We start from the raw sequence: 15,596 nt of genomic DNA, 5'->3' as shown, positions 1-15,596 counted from the left end.
AAGGGCGGTGGTCGAGCTGTGGTGTGTGCCCCTAGGTTGTAGGTTCCCGGGTGCACTCGCTGGCGAGGCTGCGCGGTGCCGGTTTCGTGGCTAAAATCCGACAGCCTTATTGCAGAATTCGTTTCTTTGTCCGGAAAGGGCTCCCCTGTGTAACTTTACACCAGTTATCGTAGATGAGGCTTGCAAATTACAGATATGGACGGTGAGGGAACGGGAATTTCACTGATAGCGCCTGAGAACCAGTAAGAGACCTGCAACAGCTTTGTGCTCCACTGGCAAATGCTTCCTCCTCTAATACGCATTATGTGTGCTTGCAGACACAAGGAGTAAGATAGAGCCCCTCAAGGGACTCGCCATAGGGAGAGGACACAGAGCTGTGGGAATAAAGGGGCCACAAAGAAAGACAGAGGCGTTTGCTGAAAACTTCCCATGCTCCCATTCCAGCAGTTCCTGAAGGGTAGGTAGGATTTTGGGGAGACAGCAGAACGTGGGCAGAGTTGGAAGGAGGAGATGAGGGGAACAAAACGTCTCCTGATCCTGGACAGTTTGATGTGTTAAGAGTGGGCCAGAGTGTAGAGAGAGAGAATGGAGTATTTTTGCCGGTTTACACTTTGTTTGTTTGAGACAGAGTCTCGCTCTGTCGCCCAGGCCGGAGTGCAGTGGTGCGATCTCGGGTCACTGCAACCTCCGCCTCCTAGGTTCAAGCGATTCTCGTGCCTCAGCCACCTGAGTAGCTGGGATCACAGGCAGACGCCACCACGCTGGCTCAATTTTGTATTTTTAGTAGAAATGGGGAGTGGGGTCCGGGGGGCGGGGGGTGGTCTCACCATGTTGGCCAGGCTGATCTCGAACTGCTAACCTCAAGTAATTCGCCCACCTCAGCCTCCCAAAGTGCTGGTATTACAGGCATGAGCCACTGCACCTGGCCTGCCGGTTTACTCTTAAACTCTGTTGTAAATGCTGGATTTTGTTAAAATAGCTCTATCAGACACACTGCTCTTCTCTGTCTGTTTTTCAGTCTTTTTCATGGCTTTTTTCCTGGGTACATATGGTAAGATTATGTCCAAAGTCTTTCCATCCCTTCACTCCACTCTCTCACTCACACTATGGCTTTTAACTTCTATTTATGGAAAGATGACTACCAGATTATTATCTCCAACCAGGATGGCGCCCCTAAACTCCAGACTTGGACTGGATTTCTGTCTGCATTAGGATATCTCACAATCGAATGCAACTCCTAAAACTCGTATTAATATTTTCTCCTTAAAGGGACTCTTCCCTCTGTGTGTTGACACTCTTCACGTACTTGCCCCAGCCAGAAACATGAGAGTCAACTTCTCCCTCTCCCTCAGTCCCTGCATTCAGTTTGTCACCAAACCCTAAATATCTATCTGGTCTTGTGCCCCTCTCTCCCCACTGCTGCTGCGTTAGTTCAGGCTTTCATAATTTCTTACAGGATTACTGAAAGATCCTCCCATCTGATTTCTTTGATGCCAGGCCCTTGAATCTGATACTTAAAAAGGAAAGCCCTGTTAGTGGCGTAACACTAATCAAAACGTAACATCAATCAATGCCATTTCCTAATTTCCTTCAATAATTTTTGAATGATGTAGGCTATAAACAAATACCATTCTTCTATTTAAAAATATTCAAGGGAGAACAAATGGATAAAATCCAAAGTCTTTAGGCCAGTCAGGCCCTGAATTACTTCATTCTGTATATGTCTCTATCCTTATTTCCTGCTCTTCTGCCAAATTTCACACCAACCTTTAAGGAACATTTGTAGTTCCTTAAAAGGACTATGCTTTTTCTTGATTCCAGGCCTTTGTGTATGCCAATACTTCCGCTTGGAATGCAGCAAGCAGTTTCTAGTGAGGAAAAAAAGAGTTTTGGCAGAGAGTTAGTTTTCTTTTCCCTATTGCAGATATACTGTCTATTTTCTGGAAAGAGACACTTGCATTTTTGTAGTACCTTGTTTAACAATAATAGACAAGACTTCAGGTTTCTGGTCTGACATGTAAATAATTTAGAAGTCATCACTCCATCCTAACAAGAACTAAAAAGCGAAACAAAATGAGAAATTAACAACTCTTCTTAGAACTGTAGGAGAAGTGGGGTCACAGGGAAAACAGCTTCCCCAAAATTAGAGACGCAGATGGGTGGATTCAAAGAATCACAACTTACCATAGAAATGCACCTTTGCAGGAAGCATTACTGGAGTAGGAAAGTCTGGGCTCTAATTAATGAATTGCCGGAGGCTCGTTATGGATTAGTTTGAGAGTTAAAGATTCTGGGGGGCTTTCACACTTTTGTGAGTTTTACCTCCATGAATTCTCAGAGAAGATCAGAGAAAAATCTCCAATTGCTTCCTGCATGAGGAGTGTAAAAGGAACTATTTTGAAAAATTCTAGAGCATTTTTTTCTTAACAAGACTTGCCATCAAAAGAAACTATTTTACTAGAGCCTAGTGTACTGGGATTTTTACATGTGGTTAACTGCCCTGGGGGAAAGGAAATACCCAACTCCAGCTCCCTCTAGACATTCTGTACCACCTAAGGGGGTGGCAAAACAAACTGAGAACTGAAGTTTACAGCCTAGGGACCCAGGCTTACTAAAAGAATGAGATAAAATGGTAGAACTATAGGACACTTCCCCTTCCTGTATATCTTACCACTACATTACTAAAGGGCTGTTTACTGCAATTCCTTTGACCCAGTATATTTTATCTGCCTTTCAATACAAAATTACAAGGCACATTAAAAGGCAACATAGTTTGAATGGACAGAAGCAGCAGCGGAACCAAACCCAGAGAATGACAGAGATGTTGGTATTATCAGACCATGAATTTAAAACAACTATGATTAATATTGTTTGAAATGCTCGTTCCCTGGTACCGTAAAGAAATAGTACTTGAACATAAATTTAATTTAGTAAGGCCATTTTTACTTCTGCAGGAAGGGTACACTTGCCAGCAGTTTTGCCCGAGAATACACCAAACAAAGGAGACAGGGTCATTTATAACCTGATGCGTCCACCCTACTGCTGTGTCCGGTTTCCATTGGCTGGAATGGGACCTCACATTCTGTATTTGTCGTGACTGACTAGCAACTTAGAACTTTTTAAAAGAGGCAAAGGTAGAGGAGAACAAAGGAAGGAGGAGGTAACTTGTGGAATGCTGAGAAAGGTAAAAACACTTTTAAATAAGGAAGAGGAACAGGCCATGACCAATCCTTGCTTGGACTAATATCAGCATGCCAGGGCAAATATTTAGGAGCACAGGTCTTTGAATAAATTTTGCTTCTAAGAGAAGTTACTCTTTATTCCTAATTAAATGGGGAGGAAAGTCTTTGAAGAGGAACCTCTACTTTAATTTTTACAGTATGCTAAGGGCTTTAATGGGAAAAGTAGACAACATGCAAGAACAATGGATAATGTAAGCAGAGAGATGGAAATTCTAAGAAAGAACTGAAAATAAATGACAGAAAAAATACTGTAACAATGTGACTAAGGAAAGAATCTTTGAGCTTGAGGGTATGTTAATAGAAACTGTTAAAACAAGAAAGCAAAGAGAAGAAACGAATAAATGGAACAGGATATCATATACCTGTATGGGAGTACCAGAAAGAGAAGAAAGCAAAAGGAGCAGAAGCAATATTCAAAGCAACTATGAGAATTTCCCCAAATTAATGTCAGGAAACAAACCACAGATCCAGAAAGCTTAAACACCAAACAAATGTTCCTTCCAAAACAGAAAGCACAAAGCCCACATGGGTTCACTGATGAATTCTTCCAAACATTTAAGCAAGAAATTATACCAATTTTCTACAATCTTTTTCAGAAGATGGAAGCAGAGAGAATACTTCCTAACTCATTTTATGAGGCCAGCGTTGCTGTAATACCAAAGCCACAGACATTACAAGAAAAGAAAACTACAGACCAATATCCCTTATGAACCTAGATACAAATATCCCCAACAAAGTATTAGCAAATTGAATCCAACAATGTTTAAGAATAATTACATGCCACAACCATGTGGAATTTATCCCAGGTATACAAGGCTGGTTCAACATTAGAAAAATAATGTAATCCATCACATCAATGGGCTAAAGAAGAAGAAAATCCCATAGCAATAGGTGGAGTAAAAAACATTTCACAGAATTCAACACCTATCCATGATGAAAACTTTCAGCAAATGAGTATTAGAAGGAAACTCTCTCAATGTGATAAAGAACATCTACAAGAAGCCTGCAGCTAACATCAAACTTAACGGTGAGAAACTAGAAGATTTCGTGCTAAGACTAGGAACAAGAAAAAGGTGTCCCGTCTCACCATTCCTTTTCAACATCTTGCTGAAAATCCTACCTAATAGAATAACACAAGGAGAGGAAATAAAATGTATATCGATTAGAAAGGAGGAAATAAAACAGTCTGCTTACAGATAACATTTATCTATTTACAAAATCTGAAAAAATTGACAGAAGTCTCCTGGAACTAATAAGTGATTATAGCAGGGTTGCAGGATACAAGTTTAATACACACATTTCAGTCATTTTCCTATATGCCAGCCATGAACAAGTGGAATCTGAAATTAAAAATCCAATACCATTTACATTAGCATCCCCAGAAATGAAATGCTTATGTAGAAATATAACAAAATGTGTACAAGATCTATGAGGTAAATTACAAAACTCTGATAAAAAAAATTAAATAAATGGAGAAATGTCTCATGTATGTGGATATTCTGCATCAACATTGTCAAATTGTCATTTATTCCCACTTGCTCTATAGATTTAACTAAATCCCAATAAAAAAAAAATCCCAGCAGATTATTTTGTGGATATTGAGAAACTGATTTCAAAGTTTATGTGGAGAAGCAAAAGACCCAGATTGGTCAACTGAATATTGAAAGAGGAGAATAAAGTTGGAGGACTGATACTACCTGACTTCAAGTCTTACTGTAAAGCTGCAGTGGTCAAGACAGTGTGTTATTAATGAAAGACAAAGGAACAGAAGAGAGAACTCACAAATAGACCCACATAAATATAGTTGGTTGATCTTGGACCAAGGGGCAGAGGTAATACAATGGAGAAAAGATAGTCTTTTCAATAAATGATGATGGGCCAATTGGACATTCACATGGAAAAAAACAGAATCTGGACACAGACATTATACCCTTCACAAAAATTAAGTCAAGATGGATCACAGACCTACGTGTAAATTATAAAACTATAAAATTCATAAAAGATAACATAGGAGAAAACCTAGATGATGACCTTGGGTATGGTGATGACTTTTAAATTACAACATGAAAGGCATGTATGAAAGAAATAATTGATAAGCGGGACTTTATTAAAATATTTTATGAAAGACAGTGTCATGAGAAAAGACAAGCCACAGACTGATAGAAAATATTCACAGAATATTTATTTGATGAAAGACTGTTGTCCAAAAAACACAAAGAACCCTTAAAATTCAACAATAATAAAACTAACAACCTGATTTAAAAATGGGCAAAAGACATGAACAGACTTCGAACCAAAGAAAATTTACAGATGGTAAATAAACATATGAAAAGGTGTTCATCATCATATGTCATTAGTCAATTGTAAATTAAAACAATGATGAGATGTTACTACATTAGAATGGCCAAAATTCCAAACACCGACACTAGCAAATACTAGTGAGGATGTGGAGCATGAGGAACTCTCATTCATTGCTGATAGGAATGCAGAAATGGTACAGCCACTTTTAAAGATAGTTTGGTACTTTCTTACAAAATTAACCATACTAATCAAATGATTTAGCAGTTGTGCTCCCTAGTATTTACCTAAATGAGCTGTGAACTTACTTCCACACAATAACGTGTACACTGTTGTTTATAGCAGCTTTATTCTTAATTGCCAAAACTTGGATGTCCTTTAGTAGGTGAGTGGATAAACTGTGGTACACTCAGACAATGACATATTACTAAGCACTATAAAGAAATAAGCTATCATGCCATGAAAAGACATAGAGGAATTTTACATGCGTATTGTTAAGTGAAAGAAGCCAATCTGAAAAGGCTATACATACTGTAAGATTCCAACTATATGACATTTTGGAAAGGCAAAACTAGGAAGACAGTAAAAAGGTCAGTGGTTTTCTTGGTTTTGAGGGGAGGGAGGGATGAATAGTTAGAGCACAGAAAATTTTTAGGACAGTGACACTATTTTGTATACTTAAAATGGTGGATACATGTTACTATGTATTTGTCAAAACCCATAGAATGTACAGCACCAAAAATGTTCAAAGAGCAGGAAGAGAATTACAGCTTGGTTTAGAAATGCTCTGCACAATATCCTGGTAGTTGGTAGTGGCAGACTTGGAAAAATCTTGCTGCGGTATAGAACTTCAAGTATTATATTTCTGTGAACCCTCTTGGACAGGAATGAAATCGCCTGAGGTAAAGATCTACATTGGCTTATGGGTAGTAATTAATGATTTGGTCAGATGATCAGGGACTTTGAAAGAATATGATTGTAAGATTGGTAACGAGGAAATCTGGAGTAGAAGTGTGATGGACCTTTCGTAATGGTCACTGAGTGAGGAAAATTATTTTCCATGTGCTTCTCACCAAAAGGTCTGATTTTGAAGGACATTGTCAATAATTAGGTGAACAAGATGATCCACCTTGGGGATGTTGTTCAGAAGGGTATCCAAGTGCTTGCTCCATGGGCTTGTAAATGTAGTGGCCATGGATATAAGCGTGGGCCCAACGTCATAGGTATTTTCTTACCAAGGTTATTCTGACTCTGACATTGCTGAATACCAGATTGAGAAGTAGCACCACCAACCCTGAGTCCCCAATATGGTATAGTAACTCAAGGGGACTAGACAGTTTCTATGGGACAGGTTGCTTACATTTGATCTCTTTCATCATGGAGGAGGCAGAAATTTGTTCTCACTGGGACCAACACTTACTCTGGATATAGAATTGTTTTCTGGCTCTGTCATGCTTCTACTTCTACCATCATCCATGAATTTATTAATATAAATTAAACATAGACTGAGACTCTGAGATTTAAAAAATTAAGGCATAAGCTTTAAATTATTCTGTTATACATGTAGGCGGAAAGGAAAATGCTAATGGTTTTCTTTTAACTTAGCAGAAAAACTAAAATACTGCTTAGAAATACAGAGATGTATTCTTACAACATTTTTCCCAGGTCAAAACCTTGTCAGTAAGACAATCAGAATTACAGATTCCTTTTGGAGGTTATTTTCACAGGACAAAGCAACACTTTGTAACACTTTGGAGTCTTATAAGACATTTTGGTTCAAATAACATTTATATTACAGAGAATGGATTTCTTTTTAGCAAGGAACAGAAGAGGTTCTAGTAACAATTATGAATATTCACACAGCTCCATATTGCTGAGGATAACAAGTGGATATTTTTTGGAACATTCTTAATTTAATATCTTATCAAATCAGATTTTTTGAAATACTTCATGATGCAGAATTATGTTTCTCTTTTCATAGCTGCAAGGAGAAGGGATATCTTTTTCTCAGATTTCTTTGGTTAATTATAAAGACTTTCATTTTTAAGGTCAGCTTCTGAAATTTTATTAGCTATATTATAAGCAGGCCTATAGAAGATAATTTTATTGGCAGAAATGGAGAAAGTGATAAAAAGTTATTTAATACCAAATCATAGGATGGTATTGTTTTTCTTCTATATTATTAAGTACCTTGTTTACCTATGATTTCTTTCAAAAAGACCTTGAAACTTCAGGGAAGATAAATGGTCTATCCTTGTTTTTTTGTTTGTTTGTTTTGGTTTTTTTTTGTTTTTTTTTGTTTTTTTGAGATGGAGTCTCGCTGTGTCGCCCACTCTGGAGTGCAGGGCCGCGATCTGGGTTCACTGCAAGCTCTGCCTCCCGGGTTCTCGCCATTCTTCTGCCTCCGCCTCACCAGTTCTCATCATTCTCCTGCCTCAGCCTCCCGAGCAGCTGGGACTACAAGCGCCTGCCACCATGCCCGGCTAATTTTTTTTGTAGTTTTAGTAGAAATGGGGTTTCACTGTGTTAACCAGGATGGTCTTGATCTCCTGACCTCGTGATCTGCCCCCCTCGGCCTCCCAAAGTGCTAGGGATTACAGGTGTGAGCCACCATGCCTGGCCTATCCTTGGGTTTAAAGTTATAGAATAATAGTGCCTAAGAGATATGAAAGAAAAAAATTAAAAAATAAAGTTTCTAGAAAAGAGCAGTCTGGTTTAGTAGCATTTTAGAGTGGATATATTTCGGAATTTTATAAAACTCAGTATTTGTCAACAATAGGAGATGGCTGGCAAGAGAATACATAGAGATGGCATTTACTGGCCTATATTTCCAAATAAGAATGTTATTCAGACTGTATATAGAACATTGAGTTTAAGTTATACTTAGAGCCATTTAATTAGGAATAAAGAGGACTTGGTGGTAGTGGGAAGAGTAGGGGAGAGGCATGCCAATAGTCTTTAGCTCTCTGGGTGACTGGACATACTCTGTGATACTCCAGAGAGCAGAATGAGGAAGGCAGAGCTTAGCTTTAGCCATAAGGAAGAAATTGGTCTGTGTGTATGTTAAGCCGAAGGACGGCTGACCTACCAGACATGTTTTAAAAAGTGATTCCCTTATTGAATTTGGAGTTGGAAACCATCCATGTTTCTTCACCCAACTTTTTACTTTGAAAAGTTTCAAGATTTCAAAATTTGAAAAATGGACAATAAACATCTCTATGTCCTTCACCTAAGTGTACCAATATTTTTTGCCACACTTACTTTCTCTCTCTCTCTCTCCCTCTCTCTCTCTCTCTTTCTCTCTCTCTCTCTCTCACACACACACACACTTTTTTTGATGAAATATTTGAAAGGAAGTTTCAAAACTCATGAAATTCACCCTTATCTTCTTCAGCAAGTATCCCCTAAGAACAAAGACACTTTCCTACTGTTCCCATTCATCCTTAAGACAATGTTCAGCTTGCAGGTGCTATGATTCTCATAAACCAGTAAGAAAAATAGTGCCTGTTTTCTCTGTAATACAGGATTCATTCAGTAAAGTTCTTGCCTGCTTCACAAGGTGCATTGCTGGAGGCCTCCTCTCTGCAAGCCTCTCAAAGAATATGAAAATAGTCCTGCCCTCAAGAAGCTCATCAGATGAAATAATACATATGAAAATACTTAAAATGTTAACTATGATATAAGTGAAAGATGCTATTATCATCTCTTTGCAAATTCTTTTTCTCAAAGAAAATAGGGTTTAGCAGATGGAAAAACAAAACAAAACAAAAAAGTACCACCAGAGGGCACTATAGTAGCATTTGTAGTAGCATTTGAAAAGCAGTGTTTGAAGGCATTGTGAATATATCTTAAAACTTCATTATTTTTTCTTCTCAGAGTAATATACTGTGATATTGCCTTCTAAAGTCAACTCTTGTGCACCCTATTAACTGGTGTTCTTAAATATTTGTAATAATTTCAGACCAAAAAATAAGTTTTTTTACATAGACCCATGTATCTTCTTATACTGAACAATATAATTTTTTTCCTGAAAATTTAATAATCTTTGACATACTGAAGGTCCATGGCTTATGTACCTTGGACAGATTTCCAATGTTTGGTCCAGAAGATCGGGTTAGGGGGAGCGGTAATTCTGATGAAATGTTTAGAACAAGGGAAGGTAGATCATCCATCAAACCTTTAAAATACCGCTTTTTGTTTTTTCCTTTGGAGGGGTCAAGTTCCATTCCAGTTTTGTTTCACTGGCTTGACTCCTTTGAAATATTTTAATTTGTGTTGCCCCTACTCTTTCAAAAAGCAATATTCTTTAAATGAAGAATGAATATGAGAATACTCAGGAGAAGTGGACAACTGTCAGTAGTTTACAGACTTTTAAAAATGCCTTTGAAGCGTAGTTCTTAATTGGAGGTTTTCTACATATTGCCAATGGCAACACTGATGTGTAATTTTTGTTTTCTCTGGAGTATCATATAGAGATTCAGCATTCATTCTTCAGTTTGAAAGAGATATATTTGAGCAACTTAGGCATTTGGGGTGCATTTTGAAAAATTGCACCCCAAATAGGCCAGGTGCAGTGGCTCATGCCTGTACTCCCAGCATTTTGGGAGGCTGAGGTGGGCAGATCACCTGAGACCAGGAGTTCGAGACCCACCTGGGCAACATGGCAAAAACCCATCTTTGCTAAAAATACCAAAATTCGCTGGGGGTGGTGGCACATGGCCTGTAATTCCAGCTACTTGGGAACCTGAGGCAGGAGAATCACTTGAGCCTGGGAGGTGGAGATTGCAGTGAGCAGAGATCGTGCCACTGCCCTCCAGCCTGGGTGATAGAGACTCTGTCTTAAACAATAACAACAACAAACAAAACAAAACAAAACAAAAATTATACTGTAAATTACTAGGAATTTCAACTGGGTGCATGGAGGAGAAAAAAACCCTCTGTTGCTGAAAGAATGATGGAAGTGAAGCCTTAAACTCCATACATCTCACTCTGGGATTTCTCAGTTTTATTTTTGCTTCCAAGTCAGGGTCTTGCTCTGTCGCCCAGGCTGGAGTGCAGTGGTGCAATCACAGCTCACAGCAGCCTCAATCTGGGCTCAAGTGATCCTCTTTCCACCTCAGCCTCCCAAATGGCTAGGACTACAAGCACATGCTGACATGCTCAGCTATTTTTTATTTTTACTTTTAATTTTAGTAGAGACAAAGTCTTGCTATGTTCCCCAGGCTGGTCTCAAACACCTGAGCTTATGCCATTGTCCTGCCTCAGCCTCCCAAAGTGCTGGGATTACAGATATAAGCCACCTTGCTCAGCCTCACTGATTTTATGAATAATTCTAACAGCTCTGCCAAGGATAATCAGAATTTTTTTTGAATTACAAAACTAGATATGAAAATTAGAAGACTCATAGAGACAGGGACATTTACTGCAGCAGTGATTGCTCAGAGAAAGAGAGAGGAAGGGAGGAGAGAGAGACTGAGACTACTGAATCACAATTTAGCATAAAAATTAGTGATCATAATATGGACAAGAGACAGGGAAATACTGGATAGAAGAGGGTGGTTCCCCAGCAAAAGCCCCACCCTGAAGCCTGGAGACCCTTGGCCCTAAGTGGGAACGGGCATTTCTATTTTTGTGCCCTGAAAGTTGCCTTTTGACCTGCTATGCCCCCCATTTGGTACCCATATAACCCTGAACTTTAGGCTCCAGAAGCAGACGAGCAGATGAGATGAGGAGACAAGCAGATGAATGGCAGAATGAAGTGGCAGAGAAAGAGAGAAGAGGAGGAACATCTGAACGCCAAGAGGAGTTAGACTGGGGGTGGTGGGAGAGGAGTTTAGCCTCTGGATGGCCAAACTCCAGGGGAAGATAATCTTCCCACTGCATCCCCACTTTCAGCTCCCTATCCATCCTGCTGAGAGCCACCTTTACCACTCATTAAAACCCTGCATTCATCCTTCAAGTCTGTGTGCAACCTAATTCTTCCTGGATGCTGGGCAAGAGCTTGGGATACAGAAAGCTCTCACACTGGCCCTCTGCCCTTGCAAAAAGACAGAGAGTCCATTGAGCTGGTTAACAGTTATGCTGTCTGTGGACGGCAATGCTAAAAGAGCCTTGTAACACTGGGGCTGCAGGCACCCACCCCTAGACACCACTGCGGGGCTGGAGCCCAAAGCACTTGCCCTGACTCCTGCACCTTACAGTCTGCATGCTCCCCTTCTTGTCAGGGGTTTGAGCAACGGTGACTGAACAGGCGAGTCACACCCGCGTTGCACATCCTTTGAGGGGGATCAGGAACTCTCCCATTTCAATAATTACTATTCTGTGTTGTTAAGATTATATTTGGGATTGTCTATTTAGAAAAAAAGGAAATATAGAAAATGTTTTGGAAATATTCCATTCAAAAGGGTGAATATAAAGTATTCAGACATGAGGATAGACTTTTGTTATCAAGCAACATATATTTATCGAGCATCTCTGATAGAGGGATGGATTCAAAGATTGTTCTGCCTTCAGGGAGTTTACAAACATGTACTTGAAAAACTAGCAATGGAAACGGTGTGTGATAGGATTTTGATGAAAACACTAAGCATCAAAGGAGATCAGGGAATGAGAACAGCTTTGTGGCTGCAAAGATCTGAAAAAGAGCTGGGTCTGAAATGGAATCTAGGAAGGATTCACTGAGGCAAAGGAAAGGGGGAAAGGGGTGAGGAGAGAGAAAAGAATTAATATAGGGAATTGTATGAGAAAGGCCAACAACGTGTGGAGTGCATTTTAGTCCCACAATGCCAACAAAGAAAGCATTTATAGATAAAGTGTCTGGCTTCCATTTTTAACGAGAGAGAATTTTAAATAAGCAAGAATATAAGTTTCTACTTTGAGGTATTAATTACTATCATTTCAGCAAAAGGTTTATCTTCTCTCAGAATTCAATACATGGTAAATCATTTTTAAAGAAAACTGAGGTTTCAGAAATTACTCCAAGGTGAAAGCTAGTCTTTATTACTCTGATCTAAATTATTATGTATCTTGTCTGTTTTTTTTTTTCTTCAACTTTTATTTTAAGTTCTGGTCCAAGGTGAAAGCTGGTCTTTATTACACTGATCTAAATTATTATCTATCTGATCCTTTTTTTTTTTTAAATTTATTTATTATTATTATGCTTTAACTTGTAGGGTACATGTGCATAACGTGCAGGTTTGTTACATATGTATACTTGTGCCATGTTGCTGTGCTGCACCCATCAACTCGTCATTTACATCAGGTATAACTCCCAATGCAATCCCTCCCCCCTCCCCCCTCCCCATGATAGGCCCCGGTGTGTGATGTTCCCCTTCCTGAGTCCAAGTGATCTCATTGTTCAGTTCCCACCTATGAGTGAGAACATGCGGTGTTTGGTTTTCTGTTCTTGTGATAGTTTGCTAAGAATGATGGTTTCCAGCTGCATCCATGTCCCTACAAAGGACACAAACTCATCCTTTTTTATGGCTGCATAGTATTCCATGGTGTATATGTGCCACATTTTCTTAATCCAATCTGTCACTGATGGACATTTGGGTTGATTCCAAGTCTTTGCTATTGTGAATAGTGCCGCAATAAACATACGTGTGCATGTGTCTTTATAGCAGCATGATTTATAATCCTTTGGGTATATACCCAGTAATGGGATGGCTGGGTCATATGGTACATCTAGTTCTAGATCCTTGAGGAATCGCCATACTGTTTTCCATAATGATTGAACTAGTTTACAATCCCACCAACAGTTTTTTTTCCTTCAACTTTTAAGTTCTGGGGTATGTGCGCAGGATGTGCAGGTTTGTTACATAGGTAAACGTGTGCCATGATGGTTTGCTGCATGGATCAACCCATCACTTAGGTATTAAGGCCAGCATCCATTAGCTATTCTTCCTGATGCTGTCCCTCCTGTCCCCTGGACAGGCCCCAGTGTGTGTTGTTCCCCATGATGTGTCCATGTATTCTCATAGTTCAGCTCCCACTTATAAGTGAGAACATGTGATGTTTGTTTTTCTGTTCCTGCGTTATTTGCTGAGGTTAATGGCTTCCAGCTCCATCCGTGTCCCTGCAAAGGACATGATCTCATTCCTTTTGATGGGTGCATAGTATCCCATAGTGTATATGTACCACATTTTCTTAATCCAGTCTATCACTGATGGGCATTTGAGTTCTATCTTGTCCTTTTAAACTGTTCATTGTAACATCTTGAGTATAATAATTTGAAACCTTCCATTTTGCTATTTTTATATAAATCTTTTCATCTGTTAAATCTTATAACTATGAATGTTTACTTACATTATTTTATAAGTACATCAATTTTTGTAACTTTTAATTGACTATTGAAAATAGCATTAATTAGTACCAATTACAGATCATTAAGCTCAACATTATATGTTGTAAAAATTATCAAAGATCACTGATCATTAGAGAAATGCAAATCCAAACCACAATGAGATACCATCTTATGCCATTCAGAATGGTGATTATTAAAAAGTGAAGGAACAACAGATGCTGGTGAGGTTGCAGAGAAAAACGAATGCTTTTACACTGTTGGTGGGAACGTAAATTAGTTCAACCATTGTGAAAGACAGGGTGGTGATTTCTCAAAGATCTAGAAGCAAAAATGCCATTTGACTCAGCAATCCCATTAAAAAGTATATCTCCAAAGGAATATAAAATATTCTGTTATAAAGCTACATGCACTTGTATATTCATTGCAGCACTATTCACAATAGCAAATCAAACCAAATGCCCATCAATGATAGACTGGATAAAGAAAATGTGGTACATATACACTATGGGATACTATGCAGCCATGAAAAGGAATGAGGTCATGTCCTTTGCAGGGACATGGATGGAACTGTAAGCCCTTATCCTCAGCAAACTAATGCAGGAACAGAAAAACAAATACTGTGTGTTCTCATTTATAAGTGGGAGCTGAACAATGAGAATACATGGACACATCATGGGAAACAACACACTGGGGCCTGTTGAGGGGGTTTGGGGGAGGGAGAGCATCAGGAAGAATAGCTAATGGATGCTGGGCTTCATACCTAAATGATGGGTTGATCTGTGCAGGAAACCACCATGGCACACATTTACCTATGTAACAAACCTGCACATCCTGCACACGTATCCCAGAACTTAAAAGCTGAAGGAAAAAAATTATCAAAGATGAAAGGGCAGTTATTTTATAGAGATAGAAACTTGAGAGAGTAGATACGCTTTTATTCTTTTTAAAATATTCACATAAATAGATTCTGATATTTCCTTACATGTGATTGCAGTTAATGATAGAGTGGGGCTAAGAGAAAAGAAATTAACAGATGTTAAAAAGAAAATTATTTAGCAACTTATTTTTAAAAAGTAGCTTGTGGCTTATTGGAACACAAATTATATAATAGTGTTTTATGTATGTATATGTGTGTATATATTAATATATATAGACATGATCACAATTACTATATATTTCATATATATATTTCATATATATAATGTGTGTATATATAGTGTATACATGTACACATATATGTGAAATATAGTGATTTTTTCAAGTAAAAATCTTTTTATTGTGGAAAATCTTTTTTTTATTTTTATTTTAAAATTTTTTATTTTAATTTTTGAGGGTATTAGATGTATATATTTATGGGGTACATGAGATATTGTGATACAGGCTGCAATGTGTAATAATCACATCATGTAATATGGGGTGTCCATCCCCTCAAGCATTTGTTTGTGTTACAAACAATCCATCATACTCTTTTAGTCATATTAAAATGTACAATTAAATTACTGTTGACTGTAGTCTCCCTGTTGTGCTATCAAATACCAGGTCTTATTCATTCTTTTAAAAAATTTCCAACTTTTATTAAGTTCCAGGGTACATGTGCAAGATGTGCAGGTTTGTTACACAGGTAAACATGTAGCATGGTGCTTTGCCACACAGATCATCTCATCACCCAGGTACGAAGCCCAGCATGCATTAGCTATTCTTCCTGATGCTGTCTCTCTGCTGACTCCCTGCCTTCAACAGGCCCCAGTGTG

General features: G+C 38.6%; 1 long non-coding RNA gene across 1 annotated transcript in view; it reads left to right on the top strand.

Annotated features, from left to right (window-relative positions):
• The first annotated feature begins 18 nt into the window (after window positions 1-18).
• LOC103884516 overlaps window positions 19-15,596 on the top strand; it is a 53,063-nt gene continuing 37,485 nt past the window's right edge. The window contains exon 1 of the long non-coding RNA XR_647133.4: window positions 19-457. This is a non-coding gene — a long non-coding RNA (uncharacterized LOC103884516). The remainder of the gene's footprint in view (window positions 458-15,596) is intronic.

This window comes from Papio anubis, chromosome 3 (genome assembly GCF_008728515.1).
Source record: "Papio anubis isolate 15944 chromosome 3, Panubis1.0, whole genome shotgun sequence".
Taxonomy (NCBI): domain Eukaryota; kingdom Metazoa; phylum Chordata; class Mammalia; order Primates; family Cercopithecidae; genus Papio; species Papio anubis.
The sequence above is the reverse complement of the archived record's forward strand: the minus strand, read 5'-3'. Positions and strand labels throughout refer to the sequence as shown.